General features: G+C 42.8%; 1 protein-coding gene across 11 annotated transcripts in view; it reads right to left on the bottom strand.

Annotated features, from left to right (window-relative positions):
- Positions 1–14,313, bottom strand: part of POU2F1 (POU class 2 homeobox 1) — a 511,154-nt gene that overhangs the window by 444,507 nt on the left and 52,334 nt on the right. The window lies entirely within an intron of this gene.

Below are 14,313 nucleotides of genomic sequence, written 5' to 3'. Positions count from 1 at the left end.
GTCCTAATACATGTAATATTTTACCTCATTTAATTCAACAAAGTGGGTAAAAATGTATCTACCAATCTAAAGAAAAAAATGATTGTATCGAATGTACGTTTAACATGGCTGGCTTTGTACGTTAATCATTTTTGGTGAGGCCAAGATGAATGCGTTCATAACACCCTTCTGATTGTTCCTGTTTTACAGGTACAATTCAACATTTAGTTCTACTTAAACATTCATTTCTACTGACCTCTCTAAAATGTTTCAACATCTTCAATTATCAATTCAGAAGGTAAATAAACTTTAGTAATTAAAATGTATTTAAAGGTTAATTAAAATTGTTAAACGTTAAAAACAAATAGCTCACATAAGCTCCAAAACACCCTAAAGTTAAAAAAAATAAATACTAAAACATTTTCAACAATCTAGAAAGAAATAATTATTCGCAGATGTATAGCCTATTACAGGCATTACATAACAAACAAAATAGATTATTAAGGAGACATTTTAGGAGGTTCTCCAGAATTGGAAAAACCTAACTAGTGGCTCAGTTAAACATCAGGGAGTATGATATTATGTAAGATATTAACTACAAACCCCTGCATGTTCAAACTTTGGCTGCAAAAGGCACTGACATTCAAAAACTGGTTCCAGGAAAAAGCTAATTATATGAAAAAGGGAAGTAATTTCTGAAACAACAAAACTGCCAGGCTCGTTTGTGATATTCTGTAAAATGGACAACTGGAACTTCAAAACTTCATATGCAGAAATGTTCCTCTGGTCTGCTGAGATACTGCCTTGTACAGGTACTTATGCTGAAAATCCAAGAAGTAACAATCCAGCTAGTGCACCCTGCAAGCGACAAGCATTGCCGTCGGCTCAATACGACCATGCTGTAGCCTGGTTCCCGCTAGGCCAGAGGGCGGAAACTTAGGTTTCTGCCCGCTGACCTAGCAGGAAACCCATAACAGCTCTGGCGGGGTGGTTGCCGCGGAAGCAGCAGCCACCCTGTCGGGACTTTGGTAGCCGATGTTTTCTGTCCGCCAAACTCATAGTGGGGCCCTAAATCTTGAAATGATAAAAAAAAAAATACAATGACCATGGACTGCATTTGTCCCTATTCCGTTAAACAAAATTGTTACTTATCTGTAACAGTCGTTTTGAAGACTCTTCTGGATTTGAACACTGCATCAGTCCACCATCTAATGTTTGAGTTCAGCAAGCCCTCCCCTCTCTCTTTTGACGTCAATCAGTAGATCGGCATGTCCTTCCCCGTATGAAGTCACACACATGACCCCAAAACTAGAGTGCATGGTCGACATCTTGATTCTATTCTCTTCTTGGTGGCCTGTGAGATTCTAGACCTATGTAAACTACAATTATGTATGTCTATCATGCCTAGAACTCCCATCTATTCTAGAGGAGGCAGGAGGATGTGAACCAAGAAAAATCTTCAAGCCGCAAAACCACTTCTACATGTAAGTAACCATTTCGTTTTGCAGCGTTAATATTTTCTGGATTTAAGAATTTCCTCCACTTGGAAGGCTGAGTTGAACTAAAGTGTTTGCGAACAGGTTCCTTTAGATCGTGTCCCTCCTGAGCACCTCTTAACTTAAATATCTACACACACACACACGTCATTTAGGGATGAGTTGGTTATGAACAGTAAAGGTAGCCCCCTTTTTCACTGTAAAGTGTGCTCTTGGTCTTTCTTTTAGAGGTATCCTTGCTAGTGTGGGTGGTGTGCACCATCCACCTTATGATGGTCCCTTTTGTAACTGGCAACCCTGTGTGTGCAGGTGCAAATAAGAGAAAGGATTGCTTTACTTTTCTACACTGCTTTATTTCTTGTAAACAATACACCACTCCTTTGCTGATGCCCAGTGTGTTCACTCAGGGTAGTGCTCCTTTTGAGTGTGTTGTTGACAGCTGGGATATCGCATTAGTTAAGAAATTCTGACTCATACTCACAACCACCCTGTCCTTGTGTGTTCTTGTACTGTGAGTGCCTGTAATTCATGGGTCTCTGGGCAGTCATGTGACTGCAACCAGGAATTACATTTTTAAATCAATCTAGTCCAGCTTTCTGTACAGGCTCAAAAGGGTGGCTTCATTAGCTGTGTCAAAACCAATTTAAGGCTCCACGCTGGTGTTGGTGCCAACCTTCATGGTGCAATTTTTTTAACCATTCCAATAAATTTGTGGTGACTTTTGTGGTAAGGCAGCTGTTCCTTGTGGTGTCTCTGGTGTAAGCCACTATGGCTGCAGTATATGCCATGACAGACGTGGACAAAAGCTTCTGATCTAAGAGGTAAATTAGGTACCAAATTTTGGTGGCATCACTTGTCAGGTGAAGTGTGAAGCTTACTGCACCAGAAAGTGTTCAGTATTCTATTTGGCTGTGTAGCATGTTCGTGTTGTCGGGCTTCTAGCCTTTCTTAGAACCTCCATGCATCTTTGAAGTGTGTCCATTTGACCAAACTAAGTCCTCAAGAGCCACATTGCTAAGCATAGGTTGTGTGGTTCTGGGTGACATATTTGCCTAATGTGAATCATTAGCAAGTCATGAGAGACTGATTGTTTTATCACTCTTCCCTCCACTAGATCTCAGAACTACGTTTGTCTGGCCCATCAGTGCAGAATGTCAGTTTAAACGTATCACTAGAGGTATTGGTGGAAATTATCTTGGAAAAAACCCTTGACTAATCTATGGCCAGGCCATGTCCTAGGTGATGTGGATATCTAGACGCAAAGTTTTGCCATTTTGCATTTGCACGTTTTGCGTACTGAACTGTTGAAAATGTTTTTGCACTGTCTCTTGCTTGAGATCCCCTGTCTGCTTAGCTTGTCTTTTTTGAGGTTTTGTACACCTGGCAGGTGTGTGGCTGTTAATGGTATCTCCATTTGTATAAACCATCTTCTTATATCTTGTGTGCTAGATTGGATAGGACATAGGATTTTGCCCTCCTCTCCATTTCTCATCATTAGGGTCATAAACAGTTTAGAGGTCCAACATATTTATGTTTTTGACAGCCTTCTGAGAATTCTAATGTCCTCTGATGGTTAGTTTCCACTATGTGTGTACCTCAGCCGTGTGGTGTGGGGAGCATCAGCTGTGACATTCCGTACAATCAAACACTGCATCTTCCTTTGTAACCAGGTCGTGACATTCACAAGAACCTTGAGTCCCCTGCAGTGTGTGATCATAGGTTTTGCAGCCGTTTTTTGATTAGTCTCATGTGGAGTCTGGCAAAGCACTTTGTGGGAAATATAATGCCATCATCCCCAACAGTTTCATCACAGTTCTCACAGTAAAAGACTGTCCCTTCTGGTACAGACAAGCTTGCTGTTAGTGCCAAGACTCCCCTTTGCATGAGGAAGCCCCGCCCCTTTTCCATTTGAGTTCAGGGTTGCCACCAGAAATACTTTTTCTCTGCAAGTGAGGTTGATTTTCCCAATTTCTTTTACTATCTGTGCATTATCTTTACATTTTCCCATTGAGCTCTAGATGTTTAGGTGGAGGTGCACATGTATTACCTGCCTTTTTGAGTGAGCTGCCACCACTACAAAGTATTTTTTGAAGGGCCTCATTGCTGACTTCATTCAAAAGGGGACTGAAAATATTAATTTTTTTTACCACCAACTGGACGTATTTTTTTGTGCTTGATGTTCACTTAGATATGTAAGAGCAGGCATCCTTGAGGTCTATTGTTACTATGCAGTCTCCTTCTTTCAACACTGGGATAACTGCATGCAGTGTAGTTATCCTGTATTGTATTGCAACATTTATGTTGATTTTGTGCGTTTTGATGAGCCTGTTCAGGAATGTGAAATCAATGGTGGGCCTCAGTGTCAAGTCCTGTTTTGGGACTAGGCAGTTCAGAGTACACTCTTCCAGCATTCTCTTCCTGGAGCGTCTTCTATGGCTTGTTTCTGAAACAGTTCTACCTCCTGTTGTAGGAGTTTGAATTCCTTTCCCTTGTACATACCGTTCTTTGGTTTTTAGGTGTGGAGCATGTCTTGCAGATCTTTACAATGTCCTGCTGTTTTACATTTAAGACCCACTTGTCAGAGGTGATCTTTGTCTGTCGCGAAACCCGCTCACTTTGCCTACTGCTGTTTGTTGTAGACAGTCTCTCTCTCTCTCTCCATGATCACCCTGTGACAGGTGTCGACTCCCTGGGGGTCTGGCTTTCACCCTGTGCCCTTAACTGAAAGGTCTTAGTTGTCTCTGGTGTGGCCATGAGGGGGTCGCTCACTGGACTGTGGTGAGTTGTGGAGCTTATGTTTCTGGTGGTAAGGTCAGGAACATCCCCTGCCCATAGGTCTCCTGACATGCCTTAAAAATGTCCCTTTAATTGAATAGGTTCCATCACTTTGGCTGTCTTGTTTTTTCCTTTGCTATAAGGACTCTTCTAGGCAGACCCTCCCGGATATCACGATTTGCGCAAAAAAAAAAAAAAAAAAATGAGAAATCTGCACTTTTGTAAAAAAAAAAAAAATCGCAGGATTTTTACAGAAGTGTCCACAAAACGTGTAAAAAAAAATAAATAATGTGGCGTTGACCCTCTCTTTACTGGATCTGAGCTGCTACTGAGCCAGTAAAGTGAGGGTGAAAAATAGGCTATCAAGTAGCAGAGATGTTAACTCCCTCGGTTGCCTGCCTTTCAAATGCACAGAGCCACCTCCTGTGCAACTGGCCTGCATCCCGCATGACACCTTTGTGTGCCCACTGCGGACTCCACCTTTCACTGCAGTCCTCCCCCTAGGCCGCCTTCTGATCTCCTGTTAATCTCTAATTTTCCTAGACATTGATATGATAATTGAATCAGCTGGTGCATTGTTTCTTAGGTATAGAAGGTCCTGTTTTGAGGGTTTATACTTCTTCTCCAGCCTAGGATAACAGGTTTCTCTAATGCCTCTTTGCCCTGTTCTACTATGCTGGGCAACATGGGCAAAAACTGGGACTCCTTTCGTGCATTTAGTAGCCTCTCGAATTGGAAGAACGTTTCTGTCTCCTCCTCTTCTCGCCTTACCCCATAAATTTTAGCTGCCTTGTTGACAGCAAAAGAGTGATAAGCCATCCGGTGGTGAACGCTAACATGCACACTAGTCTAAAATCTCCTCTGGTCCATGCCCAACTCCTGCCATGTGCCCAGTTTGTGTAGTGTCTCTGATATGGAGTGTTTATATTGTCCATCTTCTTCATAAACCTTTTCCTCCTCTTCTTCTGGCTCTTTTGTCAGGAGGAGCCTCTAGCTCTGTCTGACCCTCTGGCACAACTGTTTCCCCAACTTGCTATTCTGGGCTCGAACATCCTTGAGGGATTCATCCAAGATTTTCTTTTTCTGCAGCAATGACAATCTTTTTTGTCAGCATGTATGTCTTTCAGCATCAAGCACCTTCTCTTCCACATCGGATCCATCCTCCTTTATGAAGCAAACAAGTCCTTTTTCTACTTTTCTTTTTTCCTTCCACAGGCACAGATCCACATTGGGAGTTGAATCAGCATGGGAAAGTCTGCCCTCAGCGGTGTCTGTTGTATTCAAACGAGGTTCCTTAATTCTTCGTTTTACTTAATCTGCCTTGGACTTCGGCGTCAAGGATAGCGTCAGGGTCTTTCAGTACAAAACGTTTGGCTCAGCCACACTGCAGTCTTGTGGGTGTGTATTTTTCATGCCCTCTACATCTCTTTATGCTTTTTTCTGTGTCTCTTCCTCTGTGGTTCAATAGCCATTCACTCCTAGACTTCTGACCCCTGATCTCCTTGGGCCTCCTATGTAGCTTTGACAATTTCTTGATTGCTGGAGTGCCCTAGGTCCTTAAGGGGACACCTGAACTATGGCATGAATATACACAGAGGGCAACCCAATTAAACCTTGTCGGCTTGAGTATGTAAAACAAACAGGTAAGGGTCCCCACAAGGGATTTATTTTGCTTAAAGTTTTGCTGAATTGCAGATTCTTGGTGATGCAGTTTACTCGCATCAGAATTGTTTCGAAAGTAAATTAACCAATCATTCATCAAAGAAAGAATGGACCAAGACTGCAGGTAATATTATTTTAGTCAGTTATATTCAACATAAAAATCCATCTGTGTGTATCCAGGGTGTAACACAAATAAGCATGTAAATGTTAGTGGTTGAACAGAAGGTTTCGAGTAGATGAGCAATGTCCAACTTTGTGTGTGATATTTTCTAACATATGTCGATGTACACGCTGCCCACTTTCTGAGGTTTACAGATTGTATGTTATTAACAGAAAATCTAAATTTCACAGTTTTTTGCAGAAAGATGGGTAGTTAGTCGAAGCATCTTCGTCCATGAGACCATCCTCAGGACAGGGATGTTTAAGAAAACAAAACCAGCCCCTACAGATTTAAAATATAACAAAATGACTACCTTGATTCTCTAACCTGCAGTCACCTTAAAAATTAATAAACAGCCAAAAGAGATGGTATTATATTAGATTCCGTCATCCGAGTTGCAAGGAGAGGAAAAAGAAAGAAGAGATCACACTGTGTGAAATAAAGATTTGCACTTAAGTACAGGTCCCCCGACTGTGATACTAAAGAAAAATACCTTCTTATGCGCAGTGAGCGAATGAATAAACATATGCTGCTGTGCTAGAATCCAACGTAAGACACAATGTTAATTCAACTGGATGAAGCGCACTGTTTCATAAAGATGGAGACTTGACTGATTTTATCTGCGGAAGGATGAATAACTATGATGCTTTATGGTCAAGAGCTAGGTTGTACGATGAGCTATGGGGAGTGTACGAAAGCAGAACATGCCCCAATGGTGGATCATTTTGTATGAACAAAAACCTGCAAAAGGCTTTGTATGGTGGGTAATAAACATTGTTAAACCTTCAATACACATGTCCAATGCTGATCAGATGTTAATCAAAAATAACCCTTTACAATGGAACTAAGGGCAGAAATCTAGAATGGGTATTTTCCATCCATCTGGGGACTACATGGAGCTATAGCATCATTGACAGAGCTGAGAGACCTTGCTTCTGAACCCCAAGGCAGAAAAAATGTAAACATTGTTTTTATGCTTTGCAGGCTTATTTTTGCCATCAATTGGGGCGGAGGGGATTATTACCCACTGATGTAAAAAGAAAACTTTAGATCTATTGCTGATAACGACATAGCTGTGGGACATGAAATAGTGGCCTGTAGCCTCTTGAAGACAAGCAACATTGTTGAGACATTCCTACAACAGGAACACATACACCCATCCCTGTTTCAAACCACAATTTGTAGATATACTTTTAGACAAGGCAGAGTGCTGGTCCAAATTTTTCCAAAGCTCTATGGCATGTCCCAGAACTATTAGGAGGAGGGAAATCAGTTACTTGTCAAAATGAGAACGTTCAAGGGCGAGATGAGCTTTTATCTGAGATGTCCAAAGCAAAGACTTGATTACACAATTTTGTGTATATGATTTTCATGTATAAAAACAAAAACAGAAGTAGTTGGGGGAAAGGTTGGGGAAATCATCTGCCAATCACTCATACAATGTATGTGGGAAGCATGGAAATAAGATGGCATTGTAGGCTATGTAAAAATGCAATACAAACTATATGAAGAAAACTAAACAGAGTAGCTTTCAGTGTGGAATAAGCAGGGATGTGGAATTCCTATCGCCCGACGCCCAGGACATCTTGTTTGGGGTCAAGGGCAACAAGTTTTTATGTTTACTTTGTCCTTGGGACAAGTAGGCCCAACCCCCTGCAGCACAAACCCTTTGGCTGCCTGTTTACAGAGAGTTGAACTCTCTGCAGTTGAGGTAATGTGTTTCTTAAAGATAATGCTGTTCGAACTTGTATTTATGGTTCATTATTTGAAAGCCTTCATTATTAGGGTGCGTGCTGTAATGAAAATGTCACTTACCCAGTGTACATCTGTTCGTGGCATTAGTCGCTGCAGATTCACATGTTTGGCACAGTCCGCTGCCTGGTGTTGGGCTCGGAGTATTACAAGTTGTTTTTCTTCGAAGAAGTCTTTTTTGGTCACGGGACCGAAGGACTCCTCCCTCTTCGGCTCCATTGCGCATGGGCGTCGACTCCATCTTAGATTGTTTTCCCCGCAGAGGGTGAGGATGGAGTTGTTTGCTATAAATAGTGCCCATGCAATAGAGTGAATATGTATGTACGTTAAGAGTTTATAATAATTATTTACAAATGTACAGATGTTTAAGATTTATGATCTACTTCTAAACGGCTACAGGCTTCCCGGGGAGGTGGGAGGGTACATGTGAATCTGCAGCGACTAATGCCACGAACAGATGTACACTGGGTAAGTGACATTTTCAGTTCGATGGCATATGTTGCTGCAGATACACATGTTTGGCATAGACTATAAAGCAGTTACCTCCCCTAAAAGCGGTGGTTTAGCCTGTAGGAGTTGAAGTAGTTTGGAATAATGTTCTTAGTACAGCTTGGCCCACTGTAGCTTGTTGTGCATTTAGTACGTCTACACAGTAGTGTTTAGTAAACGTATGAGGCGTAGACCAGGTTGCAGCCTTACATATTTCGCTCATAGGAATGTTTCCTAGAAAGGCCATTGTAGCACCTTTCTTTCTGGTTGAGTGTGCCTTTGGTGTAATAGGCAATTCTCTTTTGGCTTTAAGATAGCATGTTTGAATACATCTGACTATCCATCTAGCAATGCCTTGTTTAGAGATTGGATTTCCTATGTGTGGTTTTTGAAAAGCTATGAACAGTTGTTTTGTTTTCCTGATTAGCTTTGTTCTGTCAATGTAGTACATTAGTGCTCTTTTGATGTCTAATGTATGTAGTGCCCTTTCAGCCACGGAATTTGGTTGTGGGAAGAACACTGGCAATTCTACTGTTTGATTTAAATGGAATGGTGAGATTACTTTTGGCAGAAATTTTGGATTTGTTCTTAGAACTATTTTATTGTTGTGTATTTGAATAAATGGTTCTTGTATGGTAAATGCCTGTATTTCACTTACTCTTCTGAGGGATGTGATTGCAATGAGAAATGCGACTTTCCAGGTTAGATATTGCATTTCACAGGAATGCATAGGTTCGAAAGGTGGACCCATGAGTCTTGTTAAGACGATGTTAAGATTCCATGAAGGAACTGGTGGTGTTCTTGGTGGTATAATTCTTTTTAGCCCTTCCATGAATGCTTTAATAACTGGTATTCTAAATAGAGACGATGAATGAGTAGTTTGTAGGTAAGCAGATATTGCTGCGAGGTGTATTTTTATAGATGAAAAAGCGAGATTTGCTTTTTGCAAATGTAGTAAGTATCCTACTAGGTCTTTCGTAGAGGCATGTAATGGTTGTATTTGATTGGCATGGCAGTAGTAAACAAATCTTTTCCACTTAGATGCATAGCAGTGTCTAGTGGAAGATTTTCTAGCTTGTTTTATGACCTCCATGCATTCTTGTGTGAGGTCTAAGTGTCCGAATTCTAGGATTTCAGGAGCCAAATTGCCAGATTCAATGATGCTGGGTTTGGATGCCTGATCTGTTGTTTGTGTTGTGTTAACAGATCTGGTCTGTTGGGTAGTTTGACATGCGGTACTAGTGAAAGGTCTAGTAGAGTTGTATACCAAGGTTGTCTTGCCCATGTGGGTGCTATCAGTATGAGTTTGAGTTGGTTTTGACTCAACTTGTTTACTAGATATGGAAGGAGAGGGAGAGGGGGAAAAGCGTATGCAAATATCCCTGACCAACTCATCCATAGAGCATTGCCTTGTGATTCGCGGTGTGGGTACCTGGATGCGAAGTTTTGGCATTTTGAGTTTTCTTTTGTTGCGAACAAATCTATCTGGGGTGTTCCCCAAATTTGAAAGTACTTGTTCAGAACTTGGGGGTGAATTTCCCATTCGTGGACTTGTTGGTGGTCTCGCGAAAGGTTGTCTGCTAGTTGGTTTTGTATTCCTGGAATAAATTGTGCTATTAGGCGAATGTTGTTGTGAATCGCCCACTGCCAAATTTTTTGTGTTAGGAGGCACAATTGTGTTGAGTGTGTTCCTCCTTGTTTGTTTAAATAATACATTGTTGTCATGTTGTCTGTTTTGACAAGAATGTATTTGTGTGTTATTATGGGTTGGAAGGCTTTTAACGCTAGAAATACTGCTAACAGTTCTAGGTAATTGATATGAAATTTTGTTTGGTGTATATCCCATTGTCCTTGAATGCTGTGGTGATTGAGGTGTGCTCCCCACCCTGTCATGGAAGCATCTGTTGTTATAACGTATTGAGGCACTGGGTCCTGAAATGTCCGCCCTTTGTTTAAATTTTTGCTGTTCCACCATAGAAGCGAGAGGTATGTTTGGCGGTCTACCAACACCAGATCTTGAAGTTGACCCTGTGCCTGTGACCATTGTGATGCTAGACACTGTTGTAAGGGTCGCATGTGTAGTCTTGCGTTTGGGACAATGGCTATGCATGATGACATCATGCCTATAAGTTTTAGCACAAATTTTGCTTGTATCTTTTGGTTTGGAAACATAGCACTTATTACCTTGTGGAATGCCTGCACTCTTTGTGGACTTGGAGTGGCAATTCCTTTTGATGTGTTGATGGTTGCTCCTAGATATTGTTGTGTCTGACACGGTTCTAGGTGTGATTTTGTATAGTTGATGGAAAACCCCAGTTTGTGAAGGGTTTGTATGACACATGTGGTGTTGTTTGCGCATTTTTTTACTGTGTTGGTCTTGATTAGCCAATCGTCTAGGTAAGGGAACACATGTATCTGTTGTCTCCTGATGTGTGCTGCTACTACTGCTAGACATTTTGTGAACACTCTTGGTGCAGTTGTTATTCCGAATGGCAACACTTTGAATTGGTAATGTATTCCTTTGAATACGAACCGTAGGTACTTTCTGTGAGAAGGGTGTATTGGTATATGAAAGTACGAATCCTTTAGGTCTAATGTGGTCATGTAATCTTGCTGTTTGAGCAGTGGAATGATGTCTTGTAGTGTGACCATGTGAAAATGGTCCGATATGATGTAGGTATTTAGTGTCCTGAGATCTAATATTGGTCTTAATGTTTTGTCTTTTTTTGGAATTAGAAAGTACAGGGAGTAAACTCCTGTGTTTTTTTGTTGTACTGGTACTAACTCTATTGCATCCTTTTGCAGTAGTGCTTGAACTTCTAGTCCTAAAAGTTCTAAATGTTGTGGTGACATTTTGCGTGTTTTGGGAGGGATGTTTGGTGGGAATTTGTGGAATTCTATGCAATAGCCATGTTGGATTATTGCTAATACCCAATTGTCTGTTGTAATCTGTTGCCAAGATTGGTAGAATTGGCTTAGTCTTCCCCCCACTGGTGTTGAGTGAAGGGGTTGCGTGACTTGAAAGTCACTGTTTAGGTGGAGGTGTTTTTGGAGTCTGGAATCTTCCCCTACTCCTTGGGAATTGACCCCCTCTATATCCCCTGAAACCTCCCCTTTGGAAGGAACCCTGATATGGTGTGGTTCTTGTTTGTTGGCTGGTGGTGTCTGTGGGTTGGCCACGAAACCCCCCTCTAAATGGAGTTTTTCTAAAAGAGCCTCTGCTCTGCGGGGAGTAGAGTGCGCCCATGGCCTTGGCCGTGTCTGTGTCCTTTTTAAGTTTTTCAATGGCTGTGTCCACTTCAGGGCCAAAAAGTTGTTTTTCGTTGAAGGGCATATTAAGGACAGCCTGCTGGATTTCAGGTTTGAAGCCTGAAGTGCGGAGCCAAGCGTGTCTCCTTATGGTGACAGCAGTGTTGACTGTTCTCGCTGCAGTATCGGCTGCGTCCAGTGAAGAGCGGATTTGATTGTTTGAGATCGTTTGTCCCTCTTCAACTATTTGCTGCGCCCTTTTTTGGTATTCTTGGGGAAGATGGTCTACGAGAAGTTGCATCTCATCCCAGTGAGCGCGGTCATATCTGGCCAGCAGCGCTTGAGAATTTGCAATGCGCCACTGGTTGGCTGCCTGTGATGCTACTCTTTTTCCTGCCGCATCAAATTTTCTGCTTTCTTTGTCCGGAGGTGGGGCGTCGCCAGATGTATGGGAATTTGCTCTTTTGCAAGCTGCCCCTACTACTACGGAGTCAGGTGGTAACTGCGAAGTAATAAACACTGGATCTGTGGGTGGTGGTTTGTATTTTTTATCCACCCTTGGGGTGATGGCTCTTGATTTTACGGGCTCTTCAAAAATTTGTTTTGCGTGCCGTAACATCCCCGGTAGCATTGGGAGACATTGATATTGGCTATGTGTAGCCGAGAGGGTGTTAAATAAAAAATCATCCTCTATAGGATCGGAATGCAGTTGGACATTGTGGAATTCTGCAGCCCTAGCCACCAGTTGTGAGTATGAGGTACTGTCCTCTGGCGGTGACGGCTTTGTGGGGTATGAATCTGGATCATTGTCCGGCACTGGGGTGTCGTATAGGTCCCAAGCGTCTTGATCCTGATTATCTTGACTTATGGTAGTTTGCGCTGGTGAGTGCATTTGTGGCAGTGTTTGTGCCGGCGATGCCTGTTGTAGTGGAGAGGGCTGAGGCGTGACTTTTTTAACCACTTTGGCTTGTGGTTGTGCGTCATCCTTGAGGAGACTGATCCTTCTTTTCCTCATTATTGGGGGAAGGGTTGATATCTTCCCTGTGTCTTGCTGGATGTACAGTCTCTTTTGTGTGTAGTCTGATTCTACACTTTGGAGCTCTAGTCCAAATCTGTGCATCTGGCCACTTATTCCTTGTTCCTCTGAGTAGGATGAAGGTGTGGTATTTTTCGGCGCCGAGAGAGAATCTTTTTTCGGTTTCGGCACCGACAGAATTTTTGTTCCTTTCGGCATGGATTCTCGGTGCCGATGTTTTTCGGTGCCGGTATCTTGTTTTTGTCTCTCGGAGCCGCTTTCTCGGCTCCGAGGTTGCTCCATGGCGGTCCCTCGACCGGAGTCGGGTGTCTTCGCTATGGGCGTGCCCTTTTTCGGCGCCTTCGACGGGTCGCCTGTTTTATGGGTCGAGCCATGGCCTGTTGGCAGTGGCGTCCCCTGGGCTTTCGTTTTGTCGATGGTTTTACTTTTCGACGTCTTACTCACAGTTTGTTGCTGTTGTTCGACGTCGGAGTCTCCGGATTCTGAGTCCGGAACCGAGAATGTTTCCTCTTCGTCGTCGAAACGTTGTTTTGTCGGCGTGGACGCCATTTGTAGACGCCTGGCTCTTCGGTCCCGGAGTGTTTTTCTGGACCGGAAGGCTCGACAGGCCTCACAGGTATCCTCCTTGTGCTCGGGGGACAAGCACAAGTTACAGACCAAGTGCTGATCTGTATAAGGATACTTACTGTGACATTTTGGGCAGAAACGGAACGGGGTCCGTTCCATCGGCTTCGATGTCGCACGCGGTCGGGCCGACCAGGCCCCGATGGGGGAATCGAAGCTACCCCAAAGTCTTCCGATGATCGGTGTCGATGTACCTAACTATCCCGATACCGAACGGAACAATACCGACGCTTTCTTCCGAGATTCTGACTAACTTTCCGAACCGAAACACGGAGCGAAAAGGAATACGTCCGAACCCGACAGCGGAAAAAAACAATCTAAGATGGAGTCGACGCCCATGCGCAATGGAGCCGAAGAGGGAGGAGTCCTTCGGTACCGTCACCAAAAAAGACTTCTTCGAAGAAAAACAACTTGTAATACTCCGAGCCCAACACCAGGCAGCGGACTGTGCCAAACATGTGTATCTGCAGCAACATATGCCATCGAACATAAATGTTTTAAGGTCACACTTCACTACTGACGTTGGTTCCAATACAAAAAAAAAAAAACGTGTACACACGTTTGAAAAGTTTAGGCTAAGAGGCTAAGTATAATGCTCCCAGAATGCTCTCTGATTATATGCAAATGAAGTGTCATTTAGTAAAATGTGTTGATGCATGCTAGTATTTCCCAAAAATATTTCTATTGGAAAATCAGTGTAACCATTTTCAACACGATTATGGGAAGCATGAAAATAAACAAACACTGACAAAGCCAACTGATCTGACATATTTTTATAAGTCTTTTAGTTTCATCAATGCGTGTCTTGTTTTGACATGGCTTTTGTAACACTTTATTATTGTGGGAGCTACCAGGCCCTCAACATTGTAACAAACATTGGCAAAACCCCCCCAAAAAGTTTTTGAACTCTTAAAGCACACGTTGCCACCAGCGGCATAACAAAGGCCCCGCAGCCGCCCTCCAGGGGGCCCCGTCAGCACAGCACCTGCCCTGAGTGAGTCTGGATAGGGGCTCCTCCATGTTCTTTGCAAAGGGGCACCCTCCAGTTTCGTTACGTCACTGATTGCCACTGTAGTTCCTGACACTGAACA

This window comes from Pleurodeles waltl, chromosome 8, assembly GCF_031143425.1.
Source record: "Pleurodeles waltl isolate 20211129_DDA chromosome 8, aPleWal1.hap1.20221129, whole genome shotgun sequence".
In the NCBI taxonomy this organism is placed as follows: domain Eukaryota; kingdom Metazoa; phylum Chordata; class Amphibia; order Caudata; family Salamandridae; genus Pleurodeles; species Pleurodeles waltl.
The sequence above is the reverse complement of the archived record's forward strand: the minus strand, read 5'-3'. Positions and strand labels throughout refer to the sequence as shown.